This window comes from Trachypithecus francoisi, unplaced genomic scaffold (assembly GCF_009764315.1).
Source record: "Trachypithecus francoisi isolate TF-2019V2 unplaced genomic scaffold, Tfra_2.0 Lachesis_group11, whole genome shotgun sequence".
Taxonomy (NCBI): domain Eukaryota; kingdom Metazoa; phylum Chordata; class Mammalia; order Primates; family Cercopithecidae; genus Trachypithecus; species Trachypithecus francoisi.
Genome location: NW_022681456.1, coordinates 43,952,233 through 43,967,747, shown reverse-complemented (window position 1 = coordinate 43,967,747; position 15,515 = coordinate 43,952,233). Strand labels below are relative to the sequence as shown.

Genomic DNA, 15,515 nt, shown 5'->3' with positions numbered 1-15,515 from the left:
TCACCATGTTGACCAGGCTGGTCTCAAACTCCTGACCTCAGGTGATTCACCCACCTCGGCCTCCCAAAGTTCTGGGATTACAAGTGTGAGCCACCACACCCAGCCTGTTAATTTTTTTAAATAAGACTAGAAAAACTAAAAGATTGCATAGATACTGTATATAAAACAGGCAAAAAAGCATTGTTTTATTCAGTTTTTCTCTTATATTTGTCTTAGGCAATGTCCTTTCAGATTTAACACTCCACATGTTTGTTCATTCCCAACTCCCATGAAAGCAGCCATGAAATTTGAGTCACCCAGTGTAGATGTGGATCAGATTGCTAAGGAAGAGGACAGGCTATCAGAAAGTTAATGACTTGGCCAGATGCCATCATTTAAAGGAACAAAGAGGACATTCAAACCTTAATGGAAGTATTCAGTCCATGAGACAAGAAGACATACTTTCGTTTTAATCAGCTTTTCCTGCATTATGTTCCATGAGTTTGGTAGGCCAGCAAATTATCAACTTCAGGTTCTTAAGCTCACAGGAAAGAGAAACCATTACTTTTCCATGTTTTTCGGAACAGGACTCTCTGTACACAACAGAATTGTGACTCCAAGACTAAAGTAAGACTACAAGTCTGTGGATTTATTTATTTATTTATGGCTAGGTTGAGGCTTCCTCAAAAATTACCTCCCTTGAGCACAGTTGTTCCCAGCTCTTAGCACGTAATAGGTGCTTATTTTGAGCTTATCAAATTGAATTGGATATTAGGAGGTGGCTTTGACTTGCTGGGATTATTTTTAGGATCCTTAGTTCCAGACTGGGTTAGCACTTGTGGTAAAAATAAGAGGAAGACACCTGGGTAGAAAAAAAGAGGGTCTTGGTGAGATGCTTTTCATGGTTAGAATATGGTATCCCATATCAGAAAAGGGAGAGGCATCAGTTGGAATCCCATCAATGTAAGTCAGGAAAATTGGACTTGACTTCAGACAGGGGACTGGCTTTCCAGCACTCACAGAGGGGATGGTCACAGGGATAGCAGATAGTAGAGGCAGGTAGACTGGTGAGCCACCATGAGGAGCAGACGGAGGCACGCTTTGAACATATCAGAGTTGGCTGGGTGCAGTGGCTCACACCTATAATCCCAGCACTTTGGGAAGTCAAGGCGGGAGGATCGCTTGAGGCCAGAAGTTTGAGACCAGTCTGGCCAACATGGCAAAACCCCGTCTCTACTAAAAATAAAAAAATTAGCTGAGTGTGGTGACCCACACCTATAATCCCAGCTACTCAAGAGGCTGAGGCATGAGAATAACTTGAACCCAGGAGGCGGAGTTTGCAGTGAGCTGACCATACTCCAGCCTGAGTGACAGAGCAAGACTCTGTCTCAAAAGAAAAAAAAAAACACACACACAAAAGAAAATATCAGAATGACCTGGGAACTTGCTTTAGCTTGGCTTGGTCAGGTTTCCAAGTTACCTCAGAAAGAGCAGGAGTATTGTAAGAATACAGGTGCATTTCTTCTGGAAACTGCTCAGGAACCCAAGAAACACCAGCTTAGACCAACACTGCCACACTTGGCTATTAGCTGCATTTTCCTCTCTCTACTCACCAGCCTTTTCTGCCTATATGTTTGCTCCTGTTAACACTACTAAGAGGCAGATCTCTTAGTATTTTCTAGTTCCTGGGGGTTGCAGAATCTTACTGAACCTATTGTAATACGTCACTGCCTAACCAATGGAATGGTTGCCCTTGGGGTTCATCATGACTGTAGCTGGGATCACAAGGAACAAAACCGACCACAACAGATCAGGGGATAGGGATAGGGAAGTTCCCTTCACAAGGGGTGTGAGGGGCAGGGGCTGATATTTCAAGGAAGAATTCCTCTAGACTTGGGGGCTAAGGCTGATATACTTCATGATACCCTTCTTACTCATTTATATTACACTGGAGTTGAAGGGAGTGGTAACGGCGGTGGGTTTCTTTAGGCTAGAAAGACACGCTCACAAAAAATTTCTATAGAACATAGCTTGTGTTGTTGGCTGGGCATGCATAGGTTCCACACAGAGATGGCATGTTGCTTTCTTGGCATTTGAGGTGCCCTGGCATTTAAGGTGCTGCATATATCTTATGGAGAGACAGGGTGTGTTGGCTAAGAGCATGAGTTTAGGCTGCTTGAGTTTCAATTCCAGCATGGCCACTTGCTTTGTGATTCTGGTTTTCTCTTTTTTTGAAACAGGGTCTCCCTCAGTTACCCAGGCTGGAATACAGTGGCGACATAATTGTTCACTGTAGCCGCGGAGCCTTGACCTCTGTGGCTCAAACGATCCTCCCACCTCAGCCTCCCAAGTAGCAGGGACTAGAGGCATGTGCCACCATGCCCAGCTAATTTTTTTTTTTTAATTGGCAGTAGAGACGGTTAGTAGAGATGCTGTCTCATTATGTTGTACAGGCCGGTCTCTAACTCCTGAGCTCAAGCTTGGCTTCCTAAAGTTCTGGGATTACAAGCACAAGCCACTATGCCTGGCTTGCTTTGTGATTTTTGAATCAATAGCTTCACCCTCTGAACTTCCGTTTTCTTAGTTATAAAATGGAGACAATTATATTTTTGTTGTTTAAAACAAAATTCCAATCATGTAACTCTACCTAAAATCCTGCGTGGCTTCTCATTGCTCAGAATAAAATCCCATTGAAGCCTCCACTTTGAATGATTACCTGAATTGCCCTCTCACCCTTTATTTTCATTTCTCCATGTATTGATTTACCAATCATTTGTGTGTCTGTTCTAGACGAGGCACTGATGATAGATCATTGAACCAAGCTAAGTCACTGCCACCTTACTTGCCAGAAAGGTATGCAATAAATACATAGACAAATTAAAATATACCCTAATGTTAGGGGCCATGGTTCACTCATGAAAGTATCAAGCAGACTGAGGTAGAGAGAGCTACTTTAGGTGGGGTGGCCAGGGAGGCATCCCTATAGAAGTGACATTTGAGGGGCATCTGCAGGAGGTAAGGGGGTGAGTGAGCCATGTGACTACAGGGAAACAGTGTTCCTGGCAAGAGAGTGGAAGATCAAAGGCCCAGCAACAGAGGTATGGCTAGCATGTTGCTGTACTTACTCGGCCAAACATCTGATGGTACAACCTGCCATTGACGTACCTACACCTGATTGCCTGATCAGCCCAACGCTGTTGGAGGAACACATGCCACTGCGCCAACTGTGACACTGTAGTCTATTGTTTCATCTCCCAAATGGGTTCACCTTCTATTGTTCTCAGCTCCCTCTCTCATTTGCTTGGCAGTTGTTCCAAGTATTCACATCTCACTTAAACCAAAAATAAGAACAGCAAAAGCAGCAACCTTTGCTCACATTTTCTATGGTTCAGGCAATATGCTAAGTTGTTTTTCCCACGTATTTATCTTATTTAATCTTCACCTCAAACATATAGGTTAAGTACTGTTATTTTATAGATGAGAAAAATGAAACTTAGAGAGGTGAAGCAACTTGACTATAGATCCCACCAGTGACTGGTGGAGCTGAGCGTCACACCAGAGCAGGGACTGTGCTGACCTAATCCGAATCCCAACCCCATCCCCATCAGCAAATTGTCTCACATCATCCCCTACTCTCCTTGCTCAGAAAACCTGTCAGCATGAAAGCCTTTAGATTGCTTACATAGTTACCAAATTTCATCAACTCTGAGACTATTGATTTTAAGAAACAACATTATTTCATGTAACACCAAGAAGAAAATACTGCAGTTACACTATAAAACAATGCTAAGACCATTTCTATAAAACAGGTGTTTCAAAGTGAAAATAAACTCTGTTTAACAATTGATGTACTTTAAATATAGTACATCCGTATCCATCAAACCCTTTTCCTTCCTGTGTCAAAAGATAGAATGTCCCTCCTCAAGACTAAAATCCTCTTCCTATGTTCTTTATTCTTTCTTTTCCTTGACCTGCTTTTCCTTGATTTTTTTCTTTCTCTCCAGTGTTTTCAACTCTACTTTCCTAAGAATGAAAACATTGTCAGGTCTTTATCTTGAAAATCACATGCTTGACTCATCCTACATCTCCTCTAGCAAATATTCCATTTTAATTTTTCCCTTATTATTCCTTCTTTCTTTCTGCCTGGTATTTATCTTGAGACCTATAAAAGATTTCACAAAGATAGCCTTGGTCCTAATTATATCAGATATTTTGGTCCCAATTATAAAGCCTAATATTTGTTTATGGCATCTTTGTTGTGGGCATATGTTGTTGTATTTGTTTCTTCCCAGCAAACCTTTCACTGGAGAGCGGTCTTCCCCCGCACCATCCCATAGAAATACTGTTCACTGTATATGGTTCGGGAGGATTGACTCTTCCAATTCCCTTCTCCAGGAGTGGACACATGATCCAGGCCTGGCCAGAATTCTACATCAAGATGGGTTCTCACTGCCTCAAGGAAATGAGGCCAACCAAAATCCTGCCCTGAATTTTTCTCTAGGAGCTCTTGGGAAAGATGTACAGTCATGTGCTGCATAACCACACTTGAGTCAATGATAGACTGCATATATGACAGTGGTCCCATATCTGATTATATCATCATATTTTTACTCTATCTTTTCTATGTGTAGATATGTTTGGACACAAAAATACCATTGTGTTACAATTGCCTACTGTATTCAGCACAGTAACATGCTGTACAAGTTTGCAGCCCAGGAGCAATAGGCTATACTATATACACATCTATGATGTTTGCATGACAATGAAATCACCTACTGATGCGTGTCTCAGAATGTGTCCCCATCATTAAGTGATGCATGACTATATTCTTTCTACAAAGATTGCACTGCTGATGGTCATCTTGTTGATCATGTGGAATAGCCTAAGAGATAGGAAAAAGTGTGGATCTCGCTTGTCATTACCTAGATCCAAAGACACCCAAGCCAGGATACTCCTAGACTTTTTAGGCACATGAGCTAATAAATTCCCCTTTGCTTTTGCTGTTTGATTGATGTCCCTGTCACTTGCAATCAAGAGTGCTAATACAGTCTTATAAAGTTTTCAAAGAGCTTTCACGTACATTATTTTACATGAGCTTGTGGTTTTAGAGGACAGGGTATGTGTTTGTCTTGCTCATGACTAAATTTCTGGGACTAAGCACTGTGCTAGGCATATGAGAGTTACTAAAAATGTTTGTTGAATGAAATGGACCACATAGGTGTTATTACTTACACTTGTTTCACAAAGCTGGATACTGAGATCAGAGAGGTAGTTACGTGGTAGAACTGGGTGATCATGGACTAGGTGAAGAGGCTATGATGAAAGCCTAAACTGGGAGGAGGAATCATAAACAGGATGCATTTGAATTACCATATGGGGGTCATATTCATTTTAGTCTTTTTTCTAGAGTTCTACAGCAGCTCTTAACTGTCTCCCAAAGGTGTCACATCAGATCTTACTACTTTTTTTTTTTTTAAGAAAGGGTCTCACTCTGTCACCCAGGATGTGGTGCAGTGGCATGATCATGGTTCACTGTAGCCTAGACCTCCCAGGCTCCAGAAGTCCTCCCACCTTAGCTCTCAAGTAGCTGGGACTACAGACACATGTCACCACACCCAGCTAATTTTTATTTTTATTTTTAGAAATGGGGTTTCACCATGTTTCCCAGGCTGTCTTCTTTAAAAGAATTTTGTTTAAAATTCTATGAGTGCATGTCCCCAAGCTCAGTTAATTTTTACATTTTTGAAGAGACAAGGTCTCACTATGTTGCCTAGACTTGTCTGGAACTCCTGGGCTCAAGTAATCTTCTTGCCTCAGCTTCCCGAAGTATTGGGATTACAGGTGTGAACCACTGCTCCTGACCAGATCCTTTTACTCTTTTGCTTTAAACACTCCAGTGGTTTCCGGCTACTTTCAGGAATAAAAGCTCAAATCCTCAACATATCCTACAAGGTCCTTACAATCATGCTGGCTCCTGCTTAAGACCTAGCTTCATTTCCTCCTGCCCTTCACTATATTCTCTCTGCTCCAGCCATAATAGCCTTCTTTCCATTCCAAAGAATACAGTTCTCCCTCAACTCAAGGCGTTTGCCTAGAACACGCCTCTTCCTCCACTCTTCATCTCGTTGTTTCTTCCTAAACATTGAGCTCTCAGCCCCCATCATTTCCTCCAGAGTCTTTTCTGAGTCTTCTTTCCCTACTCTCATTTTATTTTAGTTTTGAGATGGAGTCTTGCACTGTTGCCCAGGCTGAAGTGCAGTGACATGATCTCGGCTCACTGCAACCTCTGCCTCCCAGGTTCAAGCAATTCTCCCGCCTCAGTCTCCTGAGTAGCTGGAATTACAGGCGCCCGTCACCATGCTTGACTAATTTTTGTATTTTTAGTAGAGACGGGGTTTCACCATGTTGGCCAGCTGGTCTCAAACTCCTGAACTCAAGTGATCCTCCTGCCTCAGTCTTCCAAATTGCTGAGATTACAGGCGTGAGCCACTGAGCCTGGCCCCTACTCTCATTTTAGATCAGGCCCCTTTCTACCTACCCCTATCCCTGTACTTTGATTGCATAGCTGCTGGTTACCATCAGTTTACCATGATTACTGACCATAGACTCTCCTAGAAACCACCAAAATATGCTGTTGATCAAGTAAAACTTACAAATGTTTCAGAAGGGAGAAAACCCTGCTGATATCTGCAGGATTTTGAGGCCTAGACTCAAGTAGTTTAAGGAAATCTGATTGAAACTGGGCAAAGTATTTTATATAATAATTTAGAAATGGTGGAGAGTGAGGTAAGAGTCTTGAGACAAATCTTGATAAATAAACAGTTGTTCGATGAGCAAGCAGTTTACAAGTTAAGTGACGTATTGTACTGAGAAATTGGCTGTTTGAGCAGCTAAAGTTCAGATAAATTGATTTTAGGAGTTCCTAAAGCAAACAATAAACATACTTACTGGTATATAGCCTTGCCTCCCTGGGCAAGAGTTACTGGAACAAAGAGTGAAGTCATGTTGATATAAGCGGTCTTAGTTCTTATTCCTGAGTTAAGGTATGTGGGTGCAGAGACTGTCTCAGTCCCCATGGTGTAGCTGTGTCTATGTCACTATTTCCCCAGCAGCACTTGTAGCAATTGCAACTTTTCATTTGATTAACGTCCATTTCTGCCAGCGGACTGTGTGCTCTGTGAAGGAAGGACTAACATCTGTTTTACTCATCATTTTATTCTTTATACTGGGCACAGCACCTGGTACTAATATTTGTTGAATGAATGAGATAATGAACAATAGCCTGGATGGGAGGATGGGAGAAGGAATCAGAGAGTACTCTGCCTTCAGTCCTGTGTTAGAGCAGTTCCTGTAATGCCAAGGTGAGCACTGGGAGAACATGTTTAGAAGAGAGAGGTGAGAAATTCCACTTTGGGGGAACTGAGTTTCATTTTCAACAGGAAACATATATCTGGAGTTCAGGAAAGAGAAAATTGAGGGGAACGAATGCAAAATTTATAAATTTTATTTATTTAGAATGGCTTTTAAAAAGCAAGGCAATGTGGAGCTGTCAGATAGCTATCATGTTCTTATTAGTCTCCTAGGGCTGCCATAAAATACCACAGACTAGGTGGCTTAAACCATAAAAATTTATTTTCTCACAGTTCTGGGGACTGGAAGTCCAAAATCAAAGTGCTGGAAAATTCAGTTTCTGGTGAGGGCTCTCTTGTCGGTTTGCAGACAGCTGCCTTCTCACTATGTTCTTATTGTCCTTTCCTCAACATGCACATGGAGAGAGAAAAGAACTGTCTGGTGTCATTTCCTCTTCTTATAAGGACACCAGTCCTATTGGATTAGGGTCCCACCCTTAAGATCTCATTTTTTTTTTTTTTTTTTTTTTTGAGACGGAGTCTCGCTCTGTCGCCCAGGCGGGAGCGCAGTGGCCGGATCTCAGCTCACTGCAAGCTCCGCCTCCAGGGTTCACGCCATTCTCCTGCCTCAGCCTCCCGAGTAGCTGGGACTACAGGCACCTGCCACCTCGCCCGGCTAGTTTTTTGTATTTTTTTAGTAGAGACGGAATTTCACCATGTTAGCCAGGATAAGATCTCATTTAACCTTATCTCCATAAAGGCCCTATCTCCAAATACAGTCACATTGGGGGTTAGGGCTTCAACATACGCGTTTGAAAAGGACATAATTCAGTTCATAAGACATTGCTATGAATATAACTTTATCATAGAAAAATCCTCCCAAAAAGCCCATGCAGATTTATAGACCCTCTTAGTTTGGCTAGGACAAGGCTTATTAAATGTACTATGTTGTAAAGATGATAATAAATACATACATAGCACTTTCTGTGGGCTAATCACTCTCCTAAGTGCTTTGCCTCTATTAACTCATTAAATCTCATAATGACTCTATGAGTCATTATAATAATATCCATTTACAGATAAGGGACATGAAGACTGAACAAAAACTGCTTGCAATCACATGAAATAGGACTGGCTACATTAATATAACTTCAGTATTTTGGGAAATTCTTGTCCAAGAAGATAAAGTTGCAAAATATTTGTTTTAAGAACATTCTGAAAATTCATTTATTTGAACAACAGACTGTTCAACTGGCCAACCCGGATTGCTTATCAAAGAGCTGTTAACTCAAGAGTCCCTTCAAAACCTATGCCTTGCTGGGTTTACCAATCTTAAATCATAAACTTGGCCTGGTCAAAGTCAAGTCCCCACATGGAAAATCCCACCCTAAACCAGACTCCCTAAACCTTATGAATATCTACCTTTGAAGTCCTTCTTCTGAGATACAACTTAGAGTCTGTCAAGACTTGGCTTTGATTGACCAACAGATTATTTTTGTGGTCTTTTCAGGGAGTCAGCAGTTAAGAGAAACAAAAGATTAATGCCTTATGCCCAGTGCTTGGCTATGTGTTCACTAATTTTGTGCAAAAAGGAAGTAAGGCCTGGATTTACTATCCAAATAGACAAGCACCCCTACTTGGGTGAAGAAAGTTAAGTTTTAGGAAATTAAAGGCAGAATTCTCTGTATCTGTATCTGTTATAGACTCAGCATAACACTGAGCTGAACTGCATATGAGCCTAGGCAAAAGACAGAAGCAGGGTATTTAGTTGAATATAGCCAAAAACATTATCAAAACTGCACTGGTGAGATTGAAGATTAGAGTGGGGAAGCTCCCTGGGACTGTGAGGTACAGAGAAAAAGCACTGGATTTGTTTGCAAGGAACACCTGCACCAAAAAATAAATAAAATTTAATTTTTTCTTTTTTGAGATGGAGTTTCACTCTGTCACCGAGACTAGAGTGCAATGGCCCGATCTCAGCTCACTGCAACCTCTGCCTCCTGGGTTCAAGCGATTCTCCTGCCTCAGCCTCCCGAGTAGCTGGGATTACAAGCATATGCCACCATGCCCGGCTAATTTTTTTTTTTTAGTGGAGACAGGGTTTTTCCATGTTGGTCAGGCTGGTCTTGAACTCCCGACCTCAGGTGATCCGCCTGCCTCGGCCTCCCAAAGTGCTGGGATTACAGGCATGAGCCACCACGCCTGGCCTAAAATTTTTTTTAAAGTACTGGTTTTGGATTCAGAAATGTGTTTATGTTCACCTTAACTGTGGGCAATTAACTTCCCCAAACCTCAGTAGCTCACCTGTGAAACAGAAATAATGTCAGTACCTACATCAGTACCTACATCATAGAGTTAATATGAGGGCCAAATGGGACAGTGTATGATGCCAAGAGCTTGTCATGGTGTAATTGGTGGTATTAACTGTTATTATTACAATTCACTCCAGGATTGTAGGGCTTGGGAAGAGGAAAGATATGGTCAGTGGTATACTTGAAGGGGATTGAATAATTCAAAAATAAGAGAGAAATATATTCGAAGCTGGGAATTCAGGATATGGCTTTTCTGTAGTAGTTTGGCATTTTTCCACAAAGACAGTTAGCAAGGCCACAGGGGCTGTTTCCCTAGCTAAGTTCTCTCGCTTTGGATGTTAAAGTGCTATTTACCTGTCATGAAGGCTGCCTAGGCAGAGTTTAGAACTGTAGCATAAGGTTGACCTTAAAAGGTCAAGAATTTAGAAGTCAACAGAGATGAAATCTGTCAATGAAACAACTAAGTGTTTTTGTGGGGATATGTGGGAGGTGGGAACTGCTTTTTTTAAAGATGCTATCAGTGGTGATGCAAAAGAATATGAGCTAATGAGCCTAAGGCTGTTCCTTCTCAAACCTGCTTATTCACCAACCAAGCAAGTCCTGCCCAGAAGTAGGGAGACAGAGAGGTGATGTTAAGTGAGCCCAGTGCTTACTGTGTGCCGTGCCTGTTTTATGTTTGGCCTCCAAAGACAAAGCGAAGGGAAAGAGAAAGGAGAGAAGCTACTCTTCTCATTATTTGTAGAACTACAAACCCAATATTTATCATGTGCTTACCATGTGCCTCTATGCTTTGCACACATTACCTTGTTTAATCCTTCTCACAAACCGTTCCAGGTATTTTTATCCTCATCGTTGAACTCCTCGTTGATTTCCTCATGTTTTCTTATTAAGTACTCACAACTTTGTGAAAGAACCTTGGTGTCAAGAAGAATTCAATAATTTGTAAGCAGACAGGAGAAATGTGACGTGGTGTTTGACTGAGTATGGCAGCAAAGAGGAGTACAGAGAATCAACCATAGAAGTTTAAAGAGCAACAGGATGGAAAGATGGCAGGTCGAACAAGGAAAAGGGCTCACCACCTCTATGTTAATGATGTGGGTCTCAATAGTAATCATACATCCATGGGAGGGCCTCTAAATATAAAGACAAAAGTCTTGACAGTGATCTTGTGATTATGAGACTGGAAAAGTTGGATCATTTTCTGTTTCTAATGTTACATTTGGAAAATTGAGCAGTTTTCTAGATCCCCAGAGAATCCTTAGAATAAGGTCAAAAGTTGTAAAATGAAATACCGTATGTATACTATTAGTCACCTTCAATTTTATTTTATGTGATTTGATTTTTAAGTTAACACAATCTCAAGATGCCATCCATATGAGTTTTAATAATTTTCATTTAGTCTTATCTCTTTATAAGAGATGCAAGAGTGATTCATTTTTATACTAGTCAATATCAACCCTTTCTCAGAAGTAGTCAAAATATAAATAAAAGTTCTTCAAAAGTAACCCAGGAGCAACGGCTGAGCAGTACCAGAGTTGTGAGGTAAACATCAATCATTTCACAAATGTTCTGACTTGTTGAGTAGTGTTCATTTCCAGGTTTCAAACTTAAAGTATCTATTAAGCAATCTTAAAAGAAAGAACACTGCCTTAGGAAAAAAGAGATTTGCCAAACTCTTCATACTTCCTTCAACAACTGCTTAGCAAACATTCTTGAGTGTCTTCTATGGGCAATGGTCTGTGTAAGTCTCCACAGGGATGCAGAGATGAGTGAACATGAACTTGGACAAAAACTATTATACAACACAACTTGGAAAACGGTGCTGCAAGGTGCACAAAGCATAAAGAAATTAGCAGAGGGAGAGACTGTTTGATGGAAGGTCTTAGGGAGTAGGTGGGATCTAAATTTGGTCTTGGATGGGTAAGTAAGGTAGGGCAGCGGCGTGGGGGGCAAAAAGTGGGAGGTTAGAGTAAGTAGAATGGTCAATAGCCTATTTTGACTGAAGTGGGGATTAAGGTTGTTGGAGCCTGATGATAGGTGTGATGCTGTAAACTCACCGTATGTTTTCAAAATAGAGCCATTTAAACCTGCCTAGAGGAGTTATTTCCTTTGCTGTTACGGAATAATGTGAAAAGATCCATCCCGAATGATGCACTCTGCACCTTTCTCCCTCAGTCTTCTCCCTGGCAGGCAGGCCTGTAGAGGCTACCTCATCAAGGGTCTTTCTCACTTCTCACTTTCTGGTTTGGTCAATGGGTGACTTTCTTGTAGGCGATCCTAGAGCAGGAGGTGGGTGGCATGAGGGAATTTATTTTCTAGGCTCCCTTCCTGGAGAGTTATCTTGGGCAGCTGCAGTTCACATAGGAATTTCACAACTTCTCTGAGCCTTTGGGTTCTGATGACTGTTCCTTCTCCTTTTCTGGTTGGGCCGATGGGTGGTAAAAGCCTGGCTTAGACCCTGCCCTATTTCTGTTCCCTACACTCTTGCACTTCTGTCATCTTTTTATTAAACCTTCCTATAATTGTCCTAAGGGGAGTGTGCTCTCTCTTTTCCCTGCTGAGACCTCGATCAGACCTGAGAGAGAGAAACATTGGCATCTGCTCACTTCAATCACCAAGGGCAATGTTTATGCTAGGGGGCTCCACATTCCAGGCTAAAATTTATAGGAAGAATGTTTGTACACCTGACCCAGATTAGCTAATCAGATATTGTTTTTGGGAGTCTGCATTAAGAAATTCTCCACATGGACTGGAGAGTAGGTGAACTCAGGAATTTTGATGTGCTGTTTGTCCACTAAGTAAACCGAGAAAGAGGAAGTTGGTCCATAGAGAAATTCACTTACTGAAGTTGTCTGAATTCTGAATGGCTTTTCAGTCTTTGGTTCCATTCCCTCCTGAGGTCCAGGTAAATTCTTTTACTCAAGTGCCATGAGATAACTTTGTTTTCTTACAATAAACACTACACACACACACACGCACACACACACACAATTTTTTATTGCCTTAAGCACTTTTCAGTTATTTTCTGTTACTTGCAGCAAATGAGTCTTGACTAATAGAATATCCAACACATAGAATCCCAGTTACTACTTATGGAGTACTTACTGTGTGCCAGACTTTACATGACTTATCTTCTTTAATCCTCTCAACTGCACTGAAAAGTAGTTTTTTTTATGACTCAGATATTTCTTGACTTGAGAATTTCTTCCAATAAATCTAAGTGTCCCTCAATTTTTTCTGGGTGTCCCCAAAGGGATGTCTCATAGTTTCTCATAAACAAGTGTCAGCCTCAATCACCACACAATCTGTTCTGTTCTTTTTCTTCGTTGATGACTTCACTCACAGATATCATTGCACACTATGAAAATGATAATATCTACATTCAAGTTACCACCTGGAGATGCTCCAAAATGTTATGGTCCTCAGTGTGGTCAAACATCTCTCACTTTGGTGAAGAGAGAAGGAGCATGATTCCTCCCCCATTCCATGTCAACTCAGTTCTTCAGAAGCCTGTAATGTGGCTAGGGGCTTGCAAAGCCTTTTGATGAGGTCTATGAGCAGAGCTTCCCAACTATGCATCATGGCCTGCTAATGTACCACAAAGGTTCAGGGGTGCCAGGATATTGATCGCCCTAGTCCTTGGGGCAGCCTGGGAGGGGCTGGGTGACTAGAGCCCTAGCACCGTCATTTGGCTTGAGCAGTTTTATTTTATCAACCCTAGTGTGGACTATAGATACCATCTTTTTAAAAATTTTTTTAATTTTTAAGTTCCGGATACATGTGTGGAACGTGCAGGTTTGTTACATAGGTAAAGGTGTGCCATGGTGGTTTGCTGCACCTATCAACCAATCACCTAGGTATTACGTCCTGCATGCATTAGCTATTTGTCCTGATGTTCTCCCTCCCCCTGCCCTGCTGACAGGCTCTAGTGTGTGTTGTTTCCCTCTCTGTGTCCATGTATTCTCATTGTTCAGGTGCCACTTATAAGTGAGAACATGTGATGTTCGGTTTTCTGTTCCTGTGTTGGTTTGCTGGGGATGATGGCTTCCAGTTTTATCCATGTCCCTGCAAAGGACATGATCTTGCTTCTTTTTATGGCTGCATGATACTATCATTTTCTATAAATACCATGTGATGAAAAAGAGCCCAGGGATCTAACAATCCACACAAGCCCCCAACCTTGGGCCAACCATAGAGGATACAAATCCAATCTGGACCAGATCAACAAGAGACATCATGCTATTATTTACATGCTTGCCTTTCTCTACTTTCTGGTCTTCTTTGTCATTTACTTGTATGTAAATGAATGAAGACAGATTATGATGTGTGTGTGTGTGTGTGTGTGTGTGTCCGTGTGTGCACATATTATTAGGGAATAAGAATGATGTTGTCTAGGTATTGTCTCACTAGCCAGCCAAAAATATCTTATTAAATATGTATTGTCCTACTCTTTCCTATCAGGATTCAGTCTGAGTTAGGTCACCTACCTGAGGTCACACACCAAATGACAGAGGTGTGATTCCAACACAGGTTCATCTGGTTTTAGAGCCATGTGCCTGATTCTTCACTGTTGCCACATCCCTTCTTTCCAGTGTTTCATTGATTAGGTAGGGTAAGACCATCAAATCTGCATTTAGGGTATGTCTGGGCAGTCACAAAGTGCACCTCTCAGAACTTCCTTCAAGAGGGAGGTGCTACAAAGAATGCCGCCGGGTGACAATCTCCCACTGCAGCAACTTTGGGGTCTGGTGCAATGTTTGAGGCAAAGACATGCTCATGTTGGGTAGCTTTAGCCAAAGACTGAGCATGGCAGGAGTCCCAGGGTCTGGTCACCCTGGGACTCCTCTGTAGGAATTCTGTGAGCTAGAGCTCTCCATTTGGCTTGCCATGGTCTCAGAACTGCACAGTAGTCTGAGGACTTTTCTACCCAATCCTCCATCCTTCCGCCTCTCACAAGTGTCAGACTTGCACTGTGTCTAAAGGCTCACCCAGCCTACTCCTTCTCTTACCTCTGTCATTCATAGGCATCACCTCTAACAGAGCTCTTGCATTCCTAACTCATTGTTTTGGTGTCTGTTTCCTGACATAAGCCCTCTGAGAGAAAGTGCTATGCCACCTCATTGTTTACCCTTCACAGCACCTAGGACAATATTTTGCACATACGTCTCTTGATTTTATTCCTATGAACATGCAGTTTTACATGTAGCAAATGGGTCATTGCTGTCTTCCTCTACCAGTTCTGGGGAAGCACTGGGCCCAAAGGCCAAGAATGATACAGGCCAAGGATGGCTTTAGAGCACCAGGCTCACCCACAGATTTTGTTTAAATGAAGATAATTGCATTTGACTCTCACAGATTCTGACTCAGAGGCAGGGGGAGGGCCAAGACACTCCATTTCCAGTGAGCACACCCAGTAGGTTCTGAGCCAGGTGGTCTTTAGGTCATACTGGAGAATATACAGAACATACAGCTTTTGAGGATGTGTACACAGGTACAAAGTTCTCCCATTTCCCCCACCGCTATCACATTCAGTGGCCTCGGTATTCCTATGAATTTGGGAGAATCTTGGCACATTTCAGAATCAGGATTTTTCTATTTCCTGGCTATGGTCCAGTCTGTGTTTTGAATGAATAGAGCCCCAGGGTAGAGTGTGAAGTTTGCCTTGAAGCTGGAAGAGACATAAGTTGGCAGTATTGCCAGCTGACATCTGGATGTGGTGTGGACTGGGATTATGAAAGTTAAGCATTTAGCCTCATTTTACAGTATGGACCACTGACATGTGAGTCATTATGGAATGTAGTCCTTTAGTTTAGTCCAACCTTGTCCCTTTGTTATTCTTGCAGAATGTCTTCTGTTCATCTTTTATCCGTATTTC

General features: G+C 41.9%; 1 long non-coding RNA gene across 4 annotated transcripts in view; it reads left to right on the top strand.

Moving 5' to 3' along the window:
- LOC117089650 overlaps window positions 1-15,515 on the top strand; it is a 61,983-nt gene that overhangs the window by 18,357 nt on the left and 28,111 nt on the right. The window contains exons 4-5 of one of the 4 annotated variants that reach the window (XR_004439688.1): window positions 2,770-2,832; window positions 4,375-4,418. The exons of 1 other annotated variant lie outside the window; for it this stretch is intronic. This is a non-coding gene — a long non-coding RNA (uncharacterized LOC117089650). Of the gene's footprint in view, window positions 1-216; window positions 692-2,769; window positions 2,833-4,374; window positions 4,419-15,515 lie in introns of those variants that run through there. 2 more of the 4 variants (XR_004439690.1, XR_004439691.1) reach the window with 2 other exon arrangements.